The sequence below is a fragment of the Haliotis cracherodii genome, unplaced genomic scaffold (genome assembly GCF_022045235.1).
Source record: "Haliotis cracherodii isolate W230 unplaced genomic scaffold, xgHalCrac1.p SCAF_17, whole genome shotgun sequence".
Classification (NCBI taxonomy): Eukaryota; Metazoa; Mollusca; class Gastropoda; order Lepetellida; family Haliotidae; genus Haliotis; species Haliotis cracherodii.
In genome coordinates, this window is record NW_027266272.1 from 25,404,221 (window position 1) to 25,430,333 (window position 26,113).

The 26,113-nt window shown below is 40.6% G+C and overlaps 1 protein-coding gene across 6 annotated transcripts in view; it reads left to right on the top strand.

Moving 5' to 3' along the window:
• The window catches only part of LOC139465005 (polypeptide N-acetylgalactosaminyltransferase 5-like), a 359,393-nt gene that overhangs the window by 247,827 nt on the left and 85,453 nt on the right, over positions 1–26,113 (top strand). For all 6 annotated transcript variants that reach the window (XM_071246666.1, XM_071246665.1, XM_071246668.1 and 3 more), the window contains one exon: positions 10,573–10,617. The gene's annotated coding sequence lies outside the window, so the exon portion shown is untranslated. The remainder of the gene's footprint in view (positions 1–10,572; positions 10,618–26,113) is intronic.

Below are 26,113 nucleotides of genomic sequence, written 5' to 3' on the forward strand. Positions count from 1 at the left end.
AATTTATTTGCACAAGTAAGAGCTTGGTGAAATCAAATAAATAAATTGATCGCCTTGGTCAAATGCAAATTAGAATATGCAGGAACATGTTTCAGAAGCCATCTGCTGCTAGAATAGAATAGTCAGATAATGGAAGTCCCTTTGTGGCATCTTGTTGTCCACTAGAGATCTTCAGCACCCCATGCTTTCTGTAAAAGGCGACTATGGTTGTCGAAAAAGGCGACAAACGGGATCGGGTGGTCAGGCTTGCTGACTTGGTTGAAGCATGTCATCGATCCCGATTGTGTGGATCAATGTTCATGATGTCAAGTACTGGATTGTCTGGTCCAGGCTCGATTATTTACAGACCGCCGTCATATAGCTGTAACATTGCTGAGTGCGGCGTTAAACAACAAACCAACCAACCAACGAACCACTGGAGGGATCCAGCCTCTGGCAGCCTCTGGCAGCCTCTGTCTGGCTGTAATGCACTTCCCTGAGTCGAAGCTTCATGGAGCTCCTGTAGTTTACTATTGTTTCAGAGGAAGCTAATTAGCTTTGCTCATTTTATGTGTATACCTAAGTGAGTACAATTTGCAATTAGGCAGCACTGGTAGACTGATTTGAAACTGCTTCTGTTGTGCTGGGACATTCTGACCTCTGGGCTTTGGAAACTGTGGAAGTGAAACTGTATGTTTTCACTTGTCGTGGTGAACAGTAGGAGTGAAACTGTGTATGTTTTCACTTGTCGTGTGAACTAGGAGTGAAAGTGTATGTTTTCACTTGTCATGGGAACTAGGAGTGAAAGTGTATGTTTTCACTTGTCATGGGAACTAGGAGTGAAAGTGTATGTTTTCACTTGTCATGGAAACTAGGAGTGAAATTGTATGTTTTCACTTGTCATGGGAACTGTGGGTGTGAAACTGTGTTTTCACTTGGCTTAGGAACTGTATAGAAGGGAAATAATTGTTTGGAAGGACTTTATAGTACTGAACCTATATGTTCATGGATTGGCCATGTTATTTTTTTAAGATGATGATGATGTGAAATGCAGTGATATGAAAACATAAAAACTGACGTGTGTGCTTGTTTTGAATCTTTGATGATCGATCATGAACTTTTTTTCTCTGTATCCTACATGGAAAAAAGAATCACTTTTGGTTTGATGCGACCGGGGATCAAACCCCCAACCTTCTGCTCTCTTGGCAGACGCTCCCCACTAGACCACGGAGGTGGTCAGTTATCACAAGAGGGTGCATCAAGGCATATTTCCTTATATTCCTGACATGTTTATCAATGATACAATTTAAAAACAAACAGCGATTGTTACCATATTGTCAGATTACAGTTTGTTTATGATTAGGTTCCATGCATTTTGAGACCCGTGAAGATCCGTGTAGAACAGGTCTTCAGCAACCCATGCTTGCCGTAAAAGGCGACTATACATGTCGTAAGAGGCGACTAACAAGATCGGGTGGTCAGGATCACTGACTTGGTTGAAGCATGTCATCGATCCCAATTGCGTGGATCGATGCTCAGGATATCAATCACTGGATTGTCTGGTCCAGACTCGATTATTTACAGACCGCCATCATATAGCTAGAATATTGCTGAGTGCGGCATTAAACAACAAACCAACCAAACAACCATGCATCTCTATGTGCAGGTTCCTTTTATGTTCAGCGGGGCGGTCGGGTAGCCTTGTGGTTAAAGCGTTCCCTCGTCACGCCGAAGACCCGGGTTCGATTCCCGACATGGGTACAATGTGTGAAGCCCATTTTCTGGTGTCCCCCACCGTGATATTGCTGGAATATTGCTAAAAGCGGCGTAAAACCAAATTCACTCACTCACTCACTCACTCACTCACTCACTCACTCACTCACTCACTCACTTTTATGACCAGCAGTATTCCTGCAGCTCCAGCCCTGGTTGTCTACAGTTCATAACGTTTGAGGTACAATCTGTACTTACAAGATTTCAAAGAGCGTCATACAACTCTTGCTCAGAAGTTGTTTGATCAACAGCTCAAGGCCTCAGTAAAGCTTTCAAAAGGGTTTTTGGTGCACATGTGGAGGATATTTCTAAATTTTACGCATCAGTGACAAAAATGATGTTTGATGCAATTCGGAATCATACTGTCGACTCTGCTTTTGGCAGAGATTTCTTATGAATATGGAAAGGGTTTTGTTGCTTTATTTACATCAAAAGTCAATGCCAATATACATTACTTAACACCGTTTTGCTATAAGGAGCTTGAATAGCAGAGATTGGCAACATGTCTGTTGCCATAGCAGCAAGGTACATGGAAATATAGAAAATGTCAGTGATCAATACAATTCACATATTTTACATAAGGTAAGAGTCCCAGACAATGTTAGAAACTTTGGAGAGATTGGAGAACATTTACACAGTAGACCAGTCAGCCTGACTGAAATGTTGATTAAAACTTGGATGTATCAAGATTCTCCATGAAGGGATACATTAATAGGGCTCATGTTGTGTCCTGTTTTGCAATGTAAAAGATTTTTTCCCCCCTTGGACATTTTGAAATAAAGAATTTCCCGGTATGAGTTGTCGCAGTGTCACGAGGAGTATATGTGATTTTATGTGTCCGCCCGTTAGGATTTAAACCACGACCTGGTGAGTACCCCTAATGATATCACTACAACATATTTATCTTCGCGGCATGTTTCAATCTGCCATTGTAAAAGAATTAAGACAAATTGAAAATTGGTAGAAAATATCTATGCGATTGAGCTGAGTTAACTTATCCTGTGTCACGTGACTTTCATTAACTCGTAAACAACGTGCAGCTTTCTGTTTCATAATCGATATAAGTATTGAATTTCCCCACTAGGAAATCCACGTGCAACCTGTTTCCCCCATGGCGGGGTATAAGAGATTAATCTTCCCACTCGGAAATATATGTCCCTTCCAGGCGAGATACATAGTATGTTGTCAAGATCACATGAACCAATCAAATGTTACCATTCTGACATGGAGGTTAGATAAATGTGTTAACCCTTTCCTTCTGCTGTATCGCATGTATCCTATCTGACAATTTTGTGTGGCCATTATCAACATGAAGAGCATTATTTTAGTTATTAGTGAATTTTAATTGGTGTCAACTTTCTTACAAGGAAACAAGGCTATTTAGGATTCAGGTTATTTCAACTCTAGCTTCAGATAGCTCAGCAATTATTTGTTTTCATTCTGAATACTGCCCACGCATCCATCACATACTTATTGGCAAAAGCAAAACTGTGATCATATTCTTTCAAATAAAATTCCTTTCCTTTTTGTTCAATCAAGCTTTTCAATCAAGGTTTTACCATCAAAGGCCTGGTAGTGTCATTCCTGAATTTTGATGGTAGACATCCACTAAGTTACTAAGTGTGTCACTTGTCGACATGATGCTCGATCCCAAGCTTTGACCTTTACATGGAACTTCCACGCCTCCTTACTCTCTGACACTTACTTTTTTTAATGAAACTTGTCAGTGGCGTGTGTTAGGACATGCTGACCCTTTCTGTTTGTAATGTTTGTTTTTTGGTTGTTTAACACGCACTCAGCAATATTCCAGCTATATGATGGTGGTTTGTAAATAATCAACTCTGGACCAGATGATCCAGTGATTGAAACCATGAGCATCAATCCACGCATTTGGGATCGATGACATGCATCCCCCAAGTCAGCGAGCCTGACCACCCAATTCTGTTAGTCGCCTCTTACGACAAACATAGTCGTCTTTTACTGCAAGCATGGGCTGCTGGAGACCTATTCTACCCCGGAATCTTTGCGAGTTGACCCTTTCTGTGAACACCTGTGTATTTACTGATTGACAGTGATCTATTCTTATAGTTTTTGTCACTCTTTTGCCCTCTTGGAAACTGTTTCCGCAGATATTCCAGCCTGATGGTTGTGTGTTCCTGACTCTTCAAAACAAGCTGCTGTTGTCATACAGTGGGAATATTTGTGACTGTGGCATTCACTCCCTCACACACACTAGAGTGTTTGTGTTGCCAGTAAAATGCTGAAAGTATCAATTGTTAAGGTATCATAAGGGCTACTAGAAATTTGCCATTTTTAAGGGTTTTGCTATATGTTATCATTATAAGGACTAGTGGACTAAATCTGTTAGTTTCTACCACTTGTGTGCTGTTTAACAACAACCAGTCAACCAGTCAATCAGTATATAAACTGAAATGCATCCTAGCCAAAACCAGAAGACACAAACGTAGCCGGGATTCCATTTACTATATACAACACCAGTTCCGTCTAGTCCACACTTCCGGGGCACAGGTGGCCCAGTTGTCTAAGGCGCCGTGATTCGCTGTGCAGAGTTGCGTCCACTGGACACGGCAGAAACTTATGATTGTGGGTTCGAATCCCGGTTCACCCTGATTATGTTTCTAGGTTTGTCAGCACCATACCCGTGCTCGTGGGTTTCACCGAAGTGGTAAACGTCAGAGACCTGCATCACGTCGGGCTTTCCTCCCACATTAAGCTGACACGTTGTGATATAACTGAAATACTGTTAAAAGCGGCGTTAAACCCAACTCACTCACTCATCCACACTTCCTGAATTGTTTCCTTTGGCATATGGATGAGTCTTCTCATTCCAGACACGTGAGCCAAGCTAGTGTACATTGGTCTATTCTGAGTTTGGTTAGGTCCAATCATTTGATAATAAGGGCTGTCATTCTTTTGAAATAATATATTCCAGAAAATACTTAAAAACAACTCATTGACCTGGAGGGGCTGAAACATGTGAAGAAAAGTAAATTGTTAGGCACCTTCTTTCAGAGTAAAGAGAATTTTGTCATAGCATGGCTGGACCCCAAAATGTATCTTCATGTCCCTTTCTGTAACTCAACTCGAAACGGTGCACAGGAATCACACATGTTGAGACGTCCAACGCTAACACCGTATTCGTGTGTGCGTGATTCCCGTGCACCCTTTCGAGTTGAGTTGATTGGTTCCCCTGTGACGCAGGGGTAGCATTATGCAGATGGCTGTTTCAATGAATGCCCGTTCCACCCGAGACGAACAGATCTGGTTGTTGATGAAATATAGTGATAGCTAAATAGACAGATTTTTTATTGATGCACCGATTGTCTTTAAATGTAATATCCAGTTCTGTATGACTGTTTAATAATCTCATACCAACTTTGACTGGAGTAGGTCCGATAGTTTTTCAGATATTGTAGTAAACGTCGGTACCTTAAATTACCTTCCAGACTATATATGGACAGGCCAATACCGCTGAAACAAGTCTGTAGATATATAGGTAAGAAAGTACATATCCAATAAACCACTAAAATTCCTGATGGGGAGAAGTGCCAATCCCTTCTTTTGACTGATTTCAATTGATTCAAAATATTTCAATTTCCCTCAAATGTACACTTCCAAAAATAGATGACTTATGTGTTTTCTATCAATTTTGGGACATTCCTTAACCCAAGTGCTGATCTGGAAGCCAATATATAATATGGAAGTTCTTCAGTTATGGCTAATCTTCAGAAAGATCAGATGACGTGAGAATAATAATCAGTATAAGTACTGAACGCTCTGAAGATGGATAGTCGACCTTGACCTTGGGTCAATTACCCACAATATTAGGTATCTATACTAGAAGAAAATGAATTTCATCTTCATAATTAAAGAAATGAGAAAACTTTTAGGAATTGTTACGAAAGTTATATTACGTACTCAAAATTGGAATAAAACTTCACCGTATTGTGTAAAATCATTCAACACCAAATGAAGATGATGCTAAAAGGCGGCATTTTTATATTTGAACATAAGCAAGTCTTTGACCCGAGCTGATTTTTTTTGGAGCAGATAAAAACATCACTACACATATGATACAAAAATCATCATTGGTCAAGGTTGTGGTCATAGCTAAATTTCCTCTTGAAGTTTGAAAATCATCTGTTTTATCAATTGTAACCATACTTGTGTACTTGATTGCCCCAAGGTCCAAAACAAACAAGTGTAAGAAAGAAAAAGACTAGTTGTCAGCCACATGTTTTTCGTCTCTACATTTCAATGTTTTCTGTAACTTCAAAATTTCACTATTCCAGTTGGGCTGAAAAGGAGCTTACCTCATCCATTCCAAACATTTCCCGAATCCAAATTGGGTAATTTTGAACCTGCAAACATCCATCTAAATCAGCTCAGTCGTCCAGTCTCGACATCAGCATGTATCCTCCGAAAAAGTCAACTTTATTATACTTAGTCGACTTCTTCATTTGCCTAAGAAGCTTAGAATTGTTCTTAGGTTTGTTACTTCATCAGTATTTGTCACATTATTGCTTGGTCCTGTGATGTTGAAACTACTGGGTAGGTGTGGAGAAGTCTAATACCATCTTCAGTAGCTGGGTCCACACAATCGGCTTATGTTGTCTGCATATGGGAAATCCTATGGATCAGGGATGACCACAAAGTAACCCCATTTGTCTGAATTACGCCACAATATACACTACTCTTTGAGTAAAGAGATCTTGGGATTGTCTGTTGCTTGCTTGTGTTGTGTGTTGTGTTGGTTTGGGTATCCTATTGGCTCCTTACTGTCAATTCTCACATTTATCAATGTGTAATTATCCCCTGCCAGGAAGTGGAAGGCAGATATAGGAATGGGTGCTGTCCGTCCGCCCTTCCAGCTTTACGTCCGCCTGTCCGTTATGTTTCGTTTCCAAAGCAGAACTCTAAAATCATGAGAATTATCTTAAGCAAACCTTGCACATAGATAGGTCAAGTGGGGAACTGGTGCCTTATGATAGTTTGGTATTTTTTTAAAATTCATTTTTTGAGTTTCCACCGACTTTGACTCTGACTGAAAATGGCGGTAGTGCTCCTTTCTGGAGCAAATCTTGGAAACCGTAAATATTTCTTGCCTTGTACACAACCAGACATGTCATATTGTTGGTGGATATCAGTATTTTATTCTTGTTTTATATGAGTGAGTGAGTTTGGTTTTATGCCGCTTTTAGCAATATTCAAGCAATATCATGGCGGGGGACACCAGAAATGGGCTTCACACATTGTACCCATGTCGGGATTTGAACCCGGGTCTTCGGCGTGACGAGCGAATGCTTTAACCACTAGGCTACCCGACCGCCCCCTTGTTTTATATGAAGGAAGTGTGGCATATATTGAAAGATCTGAAATGGCAGCAGTGTTCGAAATAAGCACGTGCCCGTAGTTGTATGAGTCCTTATGGCCTGCAGCAAATTTAAGTGACTACAGCTTCTAAAGTCTGTGGGTCCCATCTTCCCGAGGCAAGGCAGTTAACTGACTATAATAGTCCAGTTTCCACCCTTGCCGAACTAGGATGGTATTATGGAGTTACATTTTGGCTGGACTAACGAGTCTATGCATAGTCCAGTCAAAATCGCTCACCGAAATCGAAATCCGGTTCGTAAACTGTCGAGCAGATTTTGATCGATTGCAGGATTTGCAAAGCATGTGCACCGCCAACTCATTGTCAGCAGATATTTTCCAAATGTTTTCATGTTTTTAATCAAGGTACTCACGTGATTTGATGCCTTTCGCGATGTAAGACCCGTTTTATCACAATATATATCTTGAATATCGATCCGATCGACCTGACTTGGGCGCCACCATTTTGTGTGAAGCAAACGCAAGTGATACGAGAGGTGGAATCTGATTGGTCCATGATATTAAAATACAAAAACGCAAGGGTAATAACTTCTTTATCATATGATATAATTATGAAAATAATCAATATTTAAGTTTTATTTATATCACTTGACTGTAGACAACACATATGACTACAGTGTTTGAGTGAAATGACCCATTCATCGTAGAGTGCTGAATCATTTACAGAGATGTTTGTCAGCAGAGGATTGCCTCCGTGGTCTAGTGGTAGAGTGTCCACCTGGAGAGCAAAAGGTCCGGGGTTCAATCCCCGGCCGCGTCATACCAAAAGACGTTAAAAGATGGTACTTGTTGTAACCCTGTCTGGCGCTCGGCATGAAGGGGCTAAAACAAGGACTGGTCGGCTCGGAGTCAGTATACTGTGTCTGAGTGGTATATTCATGTTAAACTGCGGCATGGTGTCTCAGTGAGCTAGCACTATAAATCGGCATCAGTCTCCGGACTAGTACAAGCAGACACACAAACACACTCACGTACATTCACATTGCTTTATAAGTGCAATAATCTTGGACGCAACGTTAAACCCCATTTCACTTCAACTTGCCTTGTCTGGTTTTCTGATGTGTGGTGTTTCTGCAATCTCCAAACTTATTGGGAACTTCAGTCAATAATTTTTTTTTATCAAACAGACATTGCATTGAATCATGGAGCTTAAAGATAGTTCCTCTGTGGTCTCATTTGCATATTTATCTGATCTTGATTCAAACTGTATCAAATCGGATTATTGTATTGATAACACTTTCCTTTATATGGCCCAACTGCAATACTGTCCTCAAACTTGCTAACCCAAGATGATGGAAGACGTCTTCAAAAACTAATTGTCAGCTTCTTGTGATCGTGATTTCAGATTAAACACACTATGTTACAAATACCCATATAATCAGGTTTACTGCTGATAACCTTCTGGGGTGACATCTTGTGTCAATCGGCCCGGGCGTCTAAGGCGCAGTGATCTGCTGTGCAGAGTTGCGTCCCTTGAGCATGCCGGAAAACTTTGATTGTGGGTTCAAATTCCGGTTCGCCCCGATTAGGTTTCTAGGTTTGTCAGCACCATACCCGTGCTCGTGGGTTTCACCGAAGTGGTAAACGTCTGAGACCTGCATCACTTTGGGCTTTCCTCCCACATTAAGCTGACACGCCGCAATATAACTGGAATAATGTTAAAAGCGGCATTAAACCCAACTCACTCACTCACTCACTCAATTGGCCCGTCACCATATTCATATGCTGTCTTTGTCACAATATGTTTTATACATATGCCAGTAGGCACACTAGATCAAATATGTATTAAAAAACATGAAATAGGCTTTCCAATTAAGAATGGAAAAGATATTTTATACAATTCATTTTAAGTTTCAATTTCAGACTAACAATCTGTTTGATGCCTTTTGGTTTAAAAAGCAGCTTTTCTATCAACATTGTGCATCTGTTCCAAGAAAGTTCCACTGATACCTAACTCCATTCTAAATCAGAATTTAGCAATTTTCTATTATTTGCACTGATTTTCTGTTGCAAGGAATGTTTTGTTTAGGCAGCTGTGGAGAGTTATTGTGGATTGTAGAGGTAAAACTCTCCAGGGATTTGAATGTTGGGACTATGAGATGATAATTGCCACATCAGAGGCTTAATGCTGATACGCTGTCATATCAGGAGGACTAATCATACAATGATAGAGCAGGAAATAGAACACACAGTTTCGTCTTTTGTTCTTGATGAGGGATTTATTGCGAAAACACTAAGTATGCGTGGGGTTTCCAATAAAACGCAACCCGATAATATAATAGGTTCTCAGCATGTACGCACCTCAGGGTCATGTTTTAACAGGCTTTCTACCTTGTGTGAAACAAAGGGTTTGTAGGAGAATATGAGATTGTTCTGTGAATATGAGATTGTTCCGTGAATGTGAGATTGTCTTCCATGATGCAGCAAGTTGCTGTGTCATCATTTTTACAGACCATTTACATTCTCAGTTCCAGCATCCCATTCCCACCCCTTCTCAGTTCTAGCATCCCATTCCCCCTTCTCAGTTCTAGCATCCCATTCACACCCCTTCTCAGTTCCAGCATCCCATTCCCACCCCTTCTCAGTTCTAGCATCCCATTCCCCCTTCTCAGTTCTAGCATCCCATTCACACCCCTTCTCAGTTCTAGCATCCCATTCCCACCCCTTCTCAGTTCTAGCATCCCATTCCCACCCCTTCTCAGTTCTAGCATCCCATTCACACCCCTTCTCAGTTCTAGCATCCCATTACCACCCCTTCTCAGTTCTAGCATCCCATTCCCCCTTCTCAGTTCTAGCATCCCATTCCCACCCCTTCTCAGTTCTAGCATCCCATTACCACCCCTTCTCAGTTCCAGCATCCCATGGACCGCCTCCGTGGTCTTGTGGTAGAGCGTCCGCCCGGAGAGCGGAAGGTCCGGGGTTCGATCCCGGGCCGCGTCATACAAAAAGACGTTAAAAGATTGTACTTGTTGTTACCCTGTCTGGCGCTCGGCAGTAAGGGGCTAAAACAAGGACTGGTCGGCTCGGAGTCAGTATACTGTGTCTGAGTGGGGTATCCATGTTAAAACTGTGGCATGGTATCTCAGTGAGCTAGCACTATAAATCGGCATCAGTCCGGACTAGTACAAGCAGCCACACACACACATACACGTGCATGCACGTCGCTATATAAGTGCAATAATCTTGGACGCGACGTTAAACCCAATTTCACCTCACCTCCAGCATCCCATTCTCATCCCTCTCTCAGCATTCATCTGATGACCGGGCAGGAAGTAGACCTGAGACATCATTACAACCATTATAGAAGTTGTTATCTGTAAAAGTTTGCTGTCTTCGGGTCCTTCCGACCTCCAAATGCCTATCAAAGACTTATGCATGTATGATAAAGTGTGTTTCCTTTTTCTGCAGGTGTCCAGTGGTTGTATCATCGACTGTGAATAATTTCTTTATCAGGTAAGTTACTTTCTTGTATCAAGTATTCAATATACAAAATGATCTCTTGCCTTGATCATGAAACATTGGAAAGGGTGTCCGGTCTGTTTCCTTTGAAACTCCATTCATTTCAGTTACCTTACATCCCCGCAGTTGTTGGGATGCAGTCTTGGTGCAGTCTTGTCCCATTAGTTTCCAGGGGGCACGGGTGGCCCAGTCGTCTAAGGCACCGCGATGCGCTGTGCAGAGTTGCGTCCCTTGAGCACACCAGAAACCTATGATCGTGGGTTTGAATCCCGGTTCGCCCCAATTATGTTTCTAGGTTTGTCAGCACCATACCTGTGCTCGTGGGTTTCTCACCAAAGTGGTAAACGTCTGAGACCTGAATCACTTCGGGCTTTCCTCCCACATTAAGCTGACACGCCGCGATATAACTGGAATACTGTTAAAAGCGGAGTTAAACCCAACTCACTCACTCACTCATTAGTTTCCACCATGAATTCTGATCATGTCCATGTGAGCCAGGGTTGCTGAGAACAACCTGTAGTCTGTCACTGATATAGGGTTTAACATCGTGTTGGAGATTATTGCACTTTTACATTGTGATATCCAGAGGTAGAGTCCAGCGGGTCTGCCAACCACCACCACCCCCAACCCCACCCCCCACCCCAATATGTAGAGGATTTTGGACCCCTCCTTTTTAAAAATGCTGGATCCGCCCTTACTGCCCAGGGTGCTGAGAATGAAATTTGACTGCACACCGAGCTTCCTGATGTCAGGCTTAATTATCACCCCCTCTTCACTGTTTGGAACTAGTCCTTTCTGACACGTCTTCACAAAGGACAATTTGGTACCAAGTAATTTTGAGTAAGTGTGTCCCTGTGTGTATTATAATTTAATCATACTGCCTTGTGGTACTGCATAGTACCTCCACTACTGGTACTGCTACAAATGAACTGGAAGGCTGGTTCTTTCATGCCTTGTTGAACTGCCTCTTAGATCTGTCAGAAGACCTATGGCCCTATGAGGTTCAACACAACAAATGAACCACAAATACCTTTTTGTTCTATGAGCTCTAATTTCCTGCTCACTGTCACATATGTGTACGTTACACTTTATTAAATGTTGTGCGCAAGTTCCCGTAGGATTTGACAAACTTGGAAGAATAGTTTCAGCAATGGTCGACATGTTCGCTTCTGGCATTCAACCCCTCAAGGACCATGTGATAATTTCATTACAGATCGAATTAATCATACGATTGACCATGCTTCTAAATGACCTGTCTCTTCCTGATGTGTGTAGTTGAAATTTCTATCTCACTGACTGAAGACCTCCGAGAACATGTTGAATTTCTGTCTCCCTGACTGAAGAGTTCCGAGAGTATGTCGCATGGTGCTAGACTGGTAGATTGTCACAACAGGCCACACCGTCCCAGAGGAGAGTTTGTGCAGAATGTGGCAACAGTTTTGTTGACAGGTCCTGGGACAAATGTGTCAGTGATATGTGTTGTGGTGTTATTGCCATGAGAATATCCATGGCATATGCAGGTGGCCATTTTGTGTGGGGTGAAAACCTTGGTTAATTAGGAATCTTCAAATGAGATTGATCAATCTTATTTTAGATGTGCATATGTTAGGTTCTGTCTCCAAGAAGGATCAATGTACAGAGCTTGAAATGAAACAATGGCTTCAGATATGCTGGGTCACCATTTCTGTGGTAATTATGCTTGAAAATAAATGTTGAAGAGAAGATTCTTAGGTTCTGAATTATTGATAACAATAATTAAAAACGAAAAAAATGTATTTTCATTTTTGTTCACCAAATACAAATTAGAAAAGAAGGTACATTTCGTAAATATAATTCAGAAATGACAAGCTGCTGTTTAACGAAACCAAATAGACAATTAAAGGATGACTGCAATTAGATAACTTGGCTACCAATATGGCAATTGTTTCTCATTAAAACACCAATTTGAAATTCCAGGGATGAATTGGTTCCCAATATCCCTTGATCTCAGCAAAGCAATATTTCCTGTGGAAGACAGTTTTGGATGATGAATTACAGGTCCCTGTGATAATACTGGAATATAACTTAAGGCTGCATTAAAACAACATTCACTCACTAATGAGGACATGCTAGCAATTGGACCATCATTCGTCGTAAAGGTCACAGCTACACAACAGGGCCTTAATTCTCCAGAAGGTTGTGGCGGCTTATATATGGCCATTGCTTCAATCTTTCAAAGCCACTTTTTATCTTAATCCCTTTTCTTGCCTGAATTGTACATTGATGTATGCAAAACGTCTGCATCTTTGATGGAAGCTTAGGATTAGGTACGACTTTTCCCAACACAATGAATAATTAATGGATATATCAATCACGGTCGTGGATTTTTTTTCGATCCCTGCTGATATCAAACCTCACATCTCAACAGACATTGTACAAGGCAGCATGCATCAAAGGTTTTGTCAGAATTCTGGTCGAAATGTTTAGATTTCTGAAATTGGATTTGGATTTTATTTGAGGGACTGATTCAAACACATCCAAAATAAATGGTTGCCTCAATTATCCAGCACATACAGCACGTCATATAGCACACAATGACTTTCCCATTTCGCTTTTTGTTGGGAGTTTTTATTGTCTTTCTGAAAGTATCTAACATAGTATTGGCATAAAAAAGTTTTCATAATTGAAAATTGCAGATTTGATTCTTTTTGAGACATTTCATATTATATTCGGGCATGTTGGGGAATTCCGAGAGTTGGTTTAGTGTTGTGAGCGCCATTGCGTATTAACCAATCGGGTCATACACGATGTCTGAGATGTTCTTCTGAAACGGTTTTAATGAAACTGACAACATGCATGGATCCAAGGAAGGATGATGGGAAGATGCCAAATTACCAAATCACAAAAAGCACTCCTTTTTTCCCAAATATCTGCATCTGTGTTTGTGACGATGTAGCTTACTTCAATTTATGTCCAAATAAGTTCTTGTCGTAATGAGTCATGTGTAAAACACATTCTTATGGTTGTTATGGCTGGAATAACAGCAGTGAAAAAAAACATTCACTCACTCTGTCATCATTTAGACTAACATTTAGTCTCTGACATCTTATATTACACAATATCCTTCTTGACTCTAAAAATATAAAAAAATTCCCTCTGCTGGTTGTGGAATAGAGCTAGCTAGAGCTGGCTAGACTTATTTTTGTATGCGTTCCTAGATTTATTTTTGTTCATAAAATAAATATATTCCACGGTCATGGTGCAGGACTATCATCCATTTTGTGATCAGTTTTAACTGACCTAGCTGAATCAATAGTTTGTGTGAGTTCGTAAAGATAAAGTAATCTGTCGTCTGTCACTTCATAAATGTTTTGAACGGCAGCTGTTTCTGAAGTTATGTCTGCTGTGGCCTTTACTCTATCATGTGCGTATATTAGATATCTCAGTGTGTTCTTTAATTTGGCAGTGGCAGTACTGACACTTTCAACAGTGCATGCTCTGTGCATTGTGAATTATTTGAACAAGGCTGTTCTGCAAGACAGTTGTTCAAGAATGTTGTTACAGGAATGTTGTTAGGGGATGTTTTATTTGAAGAATGTTGTACATTTCCTGTCTATCTGCATCACTGTGTTGGCCGTACCTGCTATAAACCTGTAGGTGTTCATCAGCCTGTAGGTGTTCATCAGCCTGTGGGGAGGAGATACACCTTGTCAGTGGTACTAATGATAACTGTCTTCAAACACCCTGGGCATCCTCCAGATAAAGAAGTAAATGCTTTCTCGTAGGTCGATGCTGCTGCTGCTGCTGATGATGATGATGATGATGGTTGTTATTATTATTATTGTTGTTGTTATTATCATTATCTTTAAAAGTGGGTGGTCGGGTAGCCTAGTGGTTAAAGCATTCGCTCGCAACGCAGAAGACCCGGGTTCGATTCCCGACATGGGTACAATGTGTGAAGCCCATTTCTGGTGTCCCCCGCCGTGATATTGCTGGAATATTGCTAAAAGCAGCGTAAAACCATACTCACTCACTCAGAGGAGGGGGTCTTATTCAATGTCAATATGTAGCCCTGGAGAAGAGGGGGGTCTTATTCAGTGTCAATATGTAGCCCTGGAGAAGAGGGGGGGGGCCTTATTCAGTGTCAATATGTAGCCCTGGAGAAGAGGGGGTCTTATTCAGTGTCAATATGTAGCCCTGGAGAAGAGGGGGGTCTTATTCAGTGTCAATATCTAGCCCTGGAGAAGATGGGGTCTTATTCAGTGTCAATATGTAGCCCTGGAGAAGAGGGGGGTCTTATTCAGTGTCAGTATGTAACCATGGAGAAGAGGGGGTCTTATTCAGTGTCAATATGTAGCCCTGGAGAAGAGGGGGGTCTTATTCAGTGTCAATATGTAGCCCTGGAGAAGAGGGGGGTCTTATTCAGTGTCAATATGTAGCCCTGGAGAAGAGGGGTTCTTATTCAGCGTCAATATGTAGCCCTGGAGAAGAGGGGTTCTTATTCAGTGTCAATATGTAGCCCTGGAGAAGGGCTTGCCCATGGTAACTGCTTTGTCACTGTGGGCATCCTGCCTTCAGTTAATGCAAGAGCTATCTGATCTAGTTATCTGATTGGAGTTGTATGAGCCTTTACAAATTGGTAATCCAAGGGATGGCTGACGATGTGATGTGAGTATTTCATGAAGTCATGATGATGGATGTTTCAATAGGGGCAATGTGATCTTGGCAGAAGTAGAACATCAGTTTGATTAGAGAAGCCATTGAAACCCTTCTTCCTAATCTAAAAACGTCAGATTCAGTTCTTACAGGATCGAAAATGAAGGAAACGAAAGGGGGGTAACTCTGTTCTGACTTAGATTGCAGCACTGAACGTTGGGACATGCTACATTAGATATTTGTCTCTCAGAAAATATTTCACTGACAATTAATGTGATATATTCAAAATAATGATTAATATCCCTCAGAGGTTTTTTTAGATGATTTTATGATGTGATGCTCATGTACTCGTAAAACACCAACACCCTCGTTGTTAATGACGCATACAGCTCATGATACAAGCAACTCACTGACATTATATTTTCCATGCCATCAACCAAAGGAGGCTATTGCTCAATCTTAGGATGTTATGGATAGGGATGATGACTGCACTCAGGTTGGAATTTCTTGTCTTATTGCAGAGAATCCTGTATTAAAATGTCAAATGTTTTGGTAGGGGCCCACCATTTAATATATATTTGGGGTGGGGCGTGTCGGACAGGATATTTTTCAGGTCACTACTTCAAAACAGGCAATTTATTTCTGTGAAAGGAAGAGTTGAACAGAAAATATGATTCATCATCATCATCATCATCCACATCATCATCCACATCATCATCCACATCATCATCATCATCATCATCATCATCATCATCATCAAGAAGTTGACATCTATTAATTCTCTTTCTAATGTGTATCACTTCTAAATGCCTTTCAAAGACATCATCATCATCATCATCATCATCTGTGTCTGTGTCTGTGTCTGTGTCTGTGTCTGTGTCTTAGTCTACATGACAAGCTGCAGCAGTATCACTCGGGGTACATGGGGTTTTAAGCATCCCGTGTTAGGGTTTATACCACAAGCCGGAGGTATGATTCATGGAATACTTGCCACATCTGACTGTGTAAAAGGGAGAGCAGTAAGGCAAGGGATGTCTGCTAGGTTGAGTATGGTATTATTCATGGTCATTGGAACATAACATCCATGGAGAGAGTTTATCAATTTGTACTAAAACGGAATTAAGCCACGTGCAATATTTGGAGAATTCAATATAATATTTTCGAGTTTTTTGCCTTCTCGGCAGTTTTAGTGGACATCTGCTGCCTAGCCAGGTTGTTTATGGGAGCATTAAGAAGTGGATTTCATCAACTAAATCAACTCGAGTTTGACATCCTCTTCGTGCCTGAAGACCATGTTATAAGTCTTTGAAAAGTTGCATACAGTTAAGGAATATAAACAAGTCAATATATGGTGGAAACACATAACACTACGATTATAAAGGTCATGCACAAGTAGGCGTGACCTTGGGTCAAATCCCTACAAAATCTGGAACCGTTCTATGAAAAGGCTCTTTCAATGGCAACTTTGGTGTCAGCAAAGGATAAATTCCTAAGCTGTGATAGGCTTGAATCATTTAAGAATTGACTTCAATATTTTTGGCATTTATGGAGATAGTTTAAAAGTTTAATACCCCACTCAGACACAGTATATTGGCCCTGAGCCAACTTAATGCCAAGCACCAGACAGGGTAACAACAAATACCGTCTTTTATCGTCTTTTGGTATGACACGGGCCAGGGATTGAACCCTGGACCTACCGCTCTCCGGGTGGATGCTCTACCACTAGACCACGGAGGCGGTTGTTAAAGTAATGAGTCATCACATCGGCCTGGGTTTCACTTACATCAAATAGGTACAATGAGTTGCCAGACAGGTTGATCCCCCAGATTCCAGGGTATTGTTTTAACCGGCACGCACCTTAACTTCACTGTGCAGAGTTACATCCCTTAGATGTGCCAGAATTTGATGATTCTGGTTATGATTTTCAGATTTCCCCTGATTTGTGGTCTTTCAGCCTTCATTTTCATTGTTTTCATCAAAATGGGTTTTACTAATCCCCCCCTCTCTCTCTCTGTCCGCCACGCACACGTACACGCACATATGCACACCCGCACGCGCACAATAATTGAACCAATGGAACTCAGAATAAGACACACATTGTCACAAAATGCGACATCTAATGGGATTTAAGGACCATGTCATTTTTCAGATGCATCAGACTATTTCTAACATGAGCTATGTAATAATGCCAAGATACCTACTATATTGCATCAAATTTGCCGCCATGATTTTCATTTGGCCACGTACAACCATGGGTTACCAGTGTTTGGGAACATTCACACAACTCAAACGTACGTACCTGATCACATGCGGGATTCCCCTTCGCTAGGCATGAGATTAAAACTTGTCGAGAGCAAGTCTATGATAGGTGGCCCTCCTTAATCAAACTTTATCTCTTAACAGTCTGATGGAACTAGGTCGATAGGCAAATTATCAACCCTTACAGGGCCTCTCCCCAGAAGGGGTTTATTGTGATTCTATCCTATCTGAACTTTTGATGGATTTTCAATCTTTCTTTGACCTTTTTGGGAAAATGTAACAATTAATCATTCCTTTAGAAATAGATGAATTATGAACCTTAAATAGGCCTCTCTGAACCTCATCTCTAAGCTATTATGTCAAATCTGCCTTACCGTATTCGACGTAATAAGCGCTCAGGGAACTCAAAATTAGAAATAGGGGGCACTTATTAGAATATAATTTTGGTGAAAGGGTTAAAAGATCGTAAATTTTGTGGTTTATGCTGACAACCTGAAATGATACAAAAGAAAAGTCTGTGCGTATTATACACAACAGATATATGTTTCCAGAAATTAATTGCCCGTAATTGAGGGTGCATATAACACACAAGTGCATATCATACACAAATAAATAAGTCTTGTGTACATTGATCAATTGGAAGGGTGCTAATTAGAATTGTTCACTAGCCAATATATTAGCAAATATCACCGAGGGCGCTTATTACGTCGAATACAGTATTTAAAGCCTATCAAATGATGAAGAATTAGGACCAGTTTCTTTGAAAAGTAGAGTCAAGTAATGCCAGATCATGAACCCTTGCTCTTCCGCAACACGTTGTGGTCTGCACAGAGTTCATTCGCTGGATTATGCAGTTGAAAAAGCAATTTGGCACCTCGTTATGTATCCCCATATCAGGTGACTGACCTTTCGAGAAAAGATTTGTCAGGCCATAAATGGCGCCATTGCTGTGGGAAACATCTGTCTCCTAAGTCAATGATATTTGGTTTTGATGAAAGACCAATTTGCAGTAGGGGCGGTTGGGTAGCCTAGTGGTTGAAGCGTTCACTCGTCACACCAAAGATCCGGGTTCGATTCCCGACATGGGTACAATATGTGAAGCCCGTTTATGGTGTCCCCGCTGTGATATTGCTGGAATATTGCTAAAAGGGGCGTAAAACCATACTCATTCACTCACTCCAATTTGCATTATGAAAACTGGACATTTGATTTGTGTGGGTTTTGGATGTGTTTATCATTACTTATATAAAAAATGTGTTGAAAAACAGGCACTTGTTCAAAATGCATATTGTCAAGTCTACACTGAAGAGGCCGGAAAGAGACAAATAAAAGAGAATATTTTTTCAGTCACCGTTTCAGGACCTACATGGTTTTTTGCTCTGAAACAATGAGTGGAGAAACTATTTTTTGTTAAAACACATTTTTTCAGGACATCAATCAATTCCAGGTTCCACTTTTGTATGTTTTTTTACTGAGGCAGTTTTAATAGTCCAGTAATTTCTTTCTGATATATTTTTCAGAAAAAAACCCCTCCCCTTCCAAGGGGTATTCCTGATGTTAATTGTCCCAAAAGAGAGTGTCCAGAAAAAAAGGGTCCAGGTTGACATGGTTTAACATAAAAATGCAGGGGGCACCTTAAAGTTTCTGTTCAGGGATTATGAAAAAAAACACATCTCAAAACTGTTCTCTTCTGCAGAGCTTTTGGATGACTAAGCGCCTAAGTTGAGCAAATCTTAGAAGAAGGCGTTATATAAATATGAACTTTATTTATTTATTTAGGGACACCTGGACCACATCTTCATTTTAGGACACTGTATGTTTAGATATGTGCATCAGAGCATCAATATCAGCTCACAGTGCAAGATAAGACTGAAGTCGGTTGCCACAGAACATTTGGCTTTGCAGCAGCGGCACTCTGGAATTCTTTTCCTGCTGCCATCAAGCAGTCTCCCTCTCTAGCCTCTATCAGTCACGGACACATCTCCTCGTATTGGTTCCTTCATGTTGTACCTTCTTTGACTATTCTATTTTTTTATTTTCTTCTTTTTTAACTGCTATGGGCATGCATTCATTGGTGGATATGGCGCATTACAAATGTTCATCATCATCATCATCATCATCATCACCATCATCATCATCATCATCATCAAATCTTCACCTGATGAAGGAGTAAGCATATACTCTGAAATGTTGTGTTCCTCATAATATTATGAAGTTGACATCCATATATTCTCTTCTTATATCATATTCATCATCATCATCATCATCATCATCATCATCATTTTTTGTGCTTTATGGTAACTACCACTACTACTTTTACTACGACTACACGCTATTGCAGGTTTGACGTTAAATTTTAACTTACCTCACTCACTCACTCACTTTTATTGTTCCTTCTTTTTCTTCTTCATTTCACTGATGCATTTATTCATCTACCAACTCCTGTCTTTCGTCATCATTCATCACTTAATGGCCGCTAGTGTTTTATTCATATAGATAATATCCATGATGTCCCCTTGAGGACTCTGAAACCAAATTAGTCCCCAGAACCTCATGCTACTTCTGTACAAGATAATTAAAGGAGGGATCTGGTGGCCACAACTTTACACATGAAGTAAGCTGTATGACCACAGAGGATGACCCCTTTAATACCTTAGGTCGGCACTCCGACAATTTATCATCTCATCAAACCCGTCGCCATTCCCTCATGATCTACCACTGGTTCGCCTGCTTTGAAGCAGAACCCAATCTCGTCTGATCTGGCGTAAAATCACATTCACTCATTATCACTAAACACTGCTAGTAAATACATATATAAAAAACATTTCTCGAAACTTAACCCCTTGTAAACACTTACAGATTTATTCCAAGCGGGACAGTGGTCAGTTAGCTGGAACCCATTGTCCCCAAGTGGACGATATCCTCATTAATTAGAAAAGGTTTTAAAAAATCCCCAAAGCTTTCATCAAGGGATTTGTGTAACTTGATTTTCGGGTTGGTTTCGATTATGACAGTGGTTAGTGCAGTCCCACAAAGAGGTGAAACGGTCTCTATTGATTGTGGAAACACAGGAGCACTTTAGGGTGAACAGTTGAGGTCGCTAATCAAATACCAGTGCTTTATTTCCTTGCGTTCTTTCTTTCGCCATCTTGTTAGTGAATTTCGTGGTTGACATTAGTTGATGTTGCTGTTATTTTTGTCAGTGATATATCACCTTGGAGACAACCATCAATTGTTGGCAAAGGACGAGGTGGGAGGAGGGCCTTTTTTGGCCAACTGGAAGTATCAAATTGTTTAGTTGTGAGAAGTCTTGCAAACATTGGTATGTAAATGAATCACACATGTTCAAATGTCAGATAATTAACCTTTGTTTCTTTATTACACTCCAATGTTTTGGACTTATGGAATAATCAAATAAATTAGTATGGCTGACATGAGTGAAAAATTCCGATTTTTCGAATGTCAAGAGAAAATGTAACTACGAGCAAGTCCATGACCCAAGATATGTCTCTTGCCATATATTTGTGCTGTTGTTATTTAAATCTCCAAAGAAAATTAGCTTGGGGTCAAAGACTTGTTCATGTTAAAATGTTAGGACAGCACTTTCTGAGTCAGTCTTTTTAACACAGTTAAGTTTACCTTTATATTGAGAGTTGTAATAAATCCAAAATGTGCATATGTTCAAAAGAAACAAGGCTTGTTCTCATTCATATGAACGTATCTGACATTGGGTCTATTGTCAAGACTGGGTCTGTCATAAAAAATGCAGGTCTGTCATCAAGAGAATGGGTCTATCACCAAGAGAGAGGGTCTATCATCAAGAGAATGGGTCTATCACCAAGAGAGAAGGTCTATCATCAAGAGAATGGGTCTATCATCAAGAGAATGGGTCTATCACCAAGAGAATGGGTCTATCATCAAGAGAGAGGGTCTATCATCAAGAGAATGGTTCTATCATCAAGAGAATGGGTCTATCATCAAGAGAGTGGGTCTATCATCAAGAGAGTGGGTCTATCATCAAGAGAGTGGGTCGATCATCAAGAGAGAGGGTCGATCATCAAGAGAGAGGGTCTATCATCAAGATAGTGGGTCTGTCATGACTAAAACTACCAATAGATGGAAGTTTCGAACTCTTCATGTCACACGTCGAATGTTAATATTCTAAAATATTAAAGTCAACATTTATGGAAAGAAGCAGTCCTTTCTCTCTGAGTACAATTAAACCTTGTGAGTCCGGAAACCTTTCCTTCTGCATGCCATATCATGCCTCACCGTTGATTTACTGACCTGGAAGTAGTATACTCCTATGAAAACAGCAGAGAGTATGTGAAAATCCAGTAATCAAATACCCCTAATTTAATATTATAGCTTTGGTGTAACAGCTTTCTTTGCATGCCATACTTACATTGTTGGATAAGATTTCAGTATGGTTTACTGGCGAGTTGTGGGAGAATTAATCTGATTTCCTGATTTCGAAATACATGGTTACAACTGAATGTTTGTATTCCAGTGAAAATGGTGAAAACATGTTCAATAAGATTCCGGGCACAAAGCTACATTGGGAGCAATATTGAATCCAGGCATTTTTGACAGTTATACATGTTGATATATCAGTGGGATTTGTCTCTGTTCAGAGAATGCCTCAGAGAATGAAAAGAATCAAGAGAAATAATGATATTGATTTCTCCTGTGTAGAAATGGTTTCCTTCCATGAGTAGGCTATAACATGGTCGTATTGCACCTGGTCAGTGACCAGTTCTGAAACTGATGTGTAGACTGACCACTCACGGCCATCCTTGACCTCACTTGTAGCAGGATATAACTGTTTGTTCCGGAAGCCTCTCGACACTTCAGGAAACTGCACTTAAGGAACCAGCGAAAGATGGCAGATATGAACACTTCATGTCTGTATTTTCACTTCTTGTAGTGTCACTTCCGTTAATGCCATCTTCCTGGTTTCATAGTTTCATCGCCATTTCATAGTTTCATTTCTTATACGTCTGTTCTTGTAGTGATGGCATCTTCCAAATTTTGTAGTTCATTGTCCAGATTTTGTAGTTCATCTTCCAGATTTTGTAGTTCATCTTCCAGATTTTGTAGTTCATCGTCCAGATTTTGTAGTTCAATGTCCAGATTTTGTAGTTCATCTTTTAGATTTTGTAGTTCATCTTCCAGATTTTGTAGTTCATCGTCCAGATTTTGTAGTTCATTGTCCAGATTTTGTAGTTCATCTTTCAGATTTTGTAGTTTCTTTTTCCAGATTTTGTAGTTCCATCTTTCTTTTTGTTGTAGTTTCATCTCCTTAATTTCATGGTTTCATCTCCCTGATTTTATGGGGCTACTGGGAGCATCTATGGCCCAGTTGTCGAAGATCCTGAAATTCTTTCTAAAGAGTTGCATCCCTTGGTCATGCCAGCATCTGATAATCATGGGTTTGAATCCCAGATTTGCCTTGCTTCTGATCTTGGTCTGGTAATATGCTCATGGGTTTTACCACAATGAATCATTCAGGAGTTTCTCACCAACATCCTGCTGACATGTTGTGATATATAACTGGAATACTGTTCAGCATTAAACCCAATTCACTCACTCTCTCTTGTATTGTCACCCGGCATGGGACAGTAAAGGCCAGAGACAACAGTCAAGTTGCCATTGTTGGTACCTTTGATGAGGCTGTGAGATTGTGATTTGTATTCTTATATGGGTAGAGAATGATCGACATTTTTTGTTGATAAACAAAATGTTATCAGGATTAGGGTAAGAAAGGTAAATACCACAAACGTTATTCTTATTCACAATGTTGAATTTTAGTTTTAACTTATGCCTTGGGTCCAGACAGGTCCCCAGGACCCTGTGCTGGCGCAAGCAACTTCTAGAATAGATGGCTACATAATGTGACGTGGCTGTGATTTTGTGGCCCAATTATGTCAACTGTTGCTCCTTCCATCAACCACTGGTTTGCCTGACACAGATAGAAATATTGTCATGATGAGTCAGGGGCGGTCGGGTAGCCTAGTGGTCAAAGCGTTAGCTCGTCACGCCGAAGACCCGGGTTTGATTCCCGACATGGGTACAATGTGTGAAGCCCATTTCAGGTGTACCCCGCCGTGATATTGCTGGCATATTGCTAAAAGCGGCATAAAACCGAACTCACTCACTCACACTCACTCATGATGAGTCGAAAACCATTTTCACCTCTCAACAGTCACTATACACCTGAAACAATACTCGTTCAAATTTAATTGAAATCGCACATTAAACTCATATAAAACATTATATCGCCGTGAATTCTAGTTCCCCAGTCACATGTGATCATTTTGAATCAAAAGCCATGTCTACCCGATTGAGACACAACACTAGATTGGAAAGGCATATAAAATGTTATTCCGTGCATGAGTTTAATCAGGAATGGGTGGTATGGTTTCAATACAACTGCTATGGATTAATGATAGAGTTTAATCACAGTCAAGACAGAAGTCCTTGGGAACGGGATCCAGTGCTGCATTCTAATTCCGCTGATGCCAGAAATCTGGTTTAGAAAATGCTGACTCAGGTACAATTTGAATGAAATTATTTTCAGCAAATTCCTGATAGAATGAAGCTTGACATACATGCAATGCTGCTCACAGATCTATTTTGGAAACCCATATGTGATCAATTTGTCTTCAAATCAGGTGTCCAATCTTTATTTGAAATTTGGAATCTGTGAAGTAAAGCCAGAAGATATATTCCGGTGGTGACAGGCTGAATGTTGTTTTATGCTACAGTTTCTCTGTGGAACTGTAGATAATCAAGTCTGATTGTTTGTTGTTTAACGCCACACTCAGCAATATTCCAGCTATATAACGGAGGTCTGTAAATAATTGAGTCTGGACCAGACAATCCAGTGATTGGTATCATGAGCATCGATCCACGCAATTGGGATCAATGACATGCTTCAACCAAGTCAGCGAGCCTGACCACCCGATCCCGTTAGTCGCCTTTTACGACAAGCATAGTCACCTTTTACAGCAAGCATGGGTTGCTGAAGACCTATTCTACCCCGGAATCTTCACGGGTCTAATCAAGTCTGAACCACGTGAGGGGGCACAGGTGGCCCAGTCGTCTAAGGCACCACGATTCACTGTGCAGAGTTGCGTCCCTTGGGCACGCCAGAAACCTATCATTGTGGGTTCGAATCCTGGTTCGCCCTGATTATGTTTTCAGGTTTGTCAGCACCATACCCGTGCTCGTGGGTTTCACCAGGTGGTAAACGTCCTAGACCTGCATCACTTCGGGCTTTCCTCCCACATTAAGCTGACACGCCGTGATATAACTGGAATAATGTTAAAAGCGGTGTTAAACCCAACTTATTCACACTCACTGAACCACGTGAACCAATGATTTGGTAGATCGCATGTCATTGTGGAACATAACTAGAGTAGCAACCACTGGCTTGTCAGAACTGAACTTGAATAATTCCTGGAAATACCCTACCTCTATTACATGATTGCCATAAATCCTGAATGTTGGCTGTTATCACATCATAAACATTGTTTGGTTTTCAACAGAAGTCCTCTTCACTGTCAAGTATCCATAATCAGTTGTACAGGCAATAGTGTCCTGCTTGCCAATGCTCTTGCCATTTGCAGGGTAGGGAACCTCACTTCTTTGCTGTGTGTGCTTGAGACAACATCTGAATTGTTTCCTGAGTTTTTGTCAAGCACTCTTTGAGTTTGTGACACTGTATAAACTATAACTTCAGCTTAACGTTATAAGCTGCTTCGTGTCTTATTTTCAGCTGATTGTTCTGGGTTTGGTCATGTATGTAGCAGTTACTGGAGAGTATTTATAGGCCACCATTGCTGACCATAGTAACATCCCAAAATTGTTTCCATCCACTAGAAGATGTATTCACTGCAGAATATCTTCATAAGAGTGAGTGAGTTAAAATTTAACGTTGCATCAGCATTATTTCAGCCATATGGAGATGAGAACAAGTTGATATATACACAATTGAGTTATAAGCGTGTTCATTCCAGTACAGAGTTGCCTCCCTTAGCATGCCAGGAGCCTATGATATTGGGTTTGACTCCCAATTTGATCTGCTTCTTTCTGGGTTTGTCATCACCATACCATTACCCCTTGGTTTCACCGATGTGATAAACATCTAAGACATAGCTTACGGTACAGAGTTGCTTCCCTTAGCATGCAAGGAGCCTATGATATTGGGTTCGACTTCGAATTTGATCTGTTTCTTTCTGGGATTGTCATCACCATACCATTAGCCCTGGGTTTCACCGATATGATAAACGTCTAAGACATGGTGTTCTTCACACATCAAGCTAACGTGAAATAACTGAAATACTGTTCAAAGCAAATTAAACCCAACTCAAGGACTTGATGCCTTTTGTAGCCTTTTTAACATTGATGCAAGAATAGATGGACAGCTTTACTAAAAGGAATATGCTGGCTTTGAATGTATGACCAATATTGCTTGTGTTACACCTATTTTATAACAAATCCATACCATCCGTTTTTATGTATGCATTTTACACGAGAGCAGAGGACTTCAACCAAGGACTTGTTTGAAGCATGACTTACAGAGATAATGAAG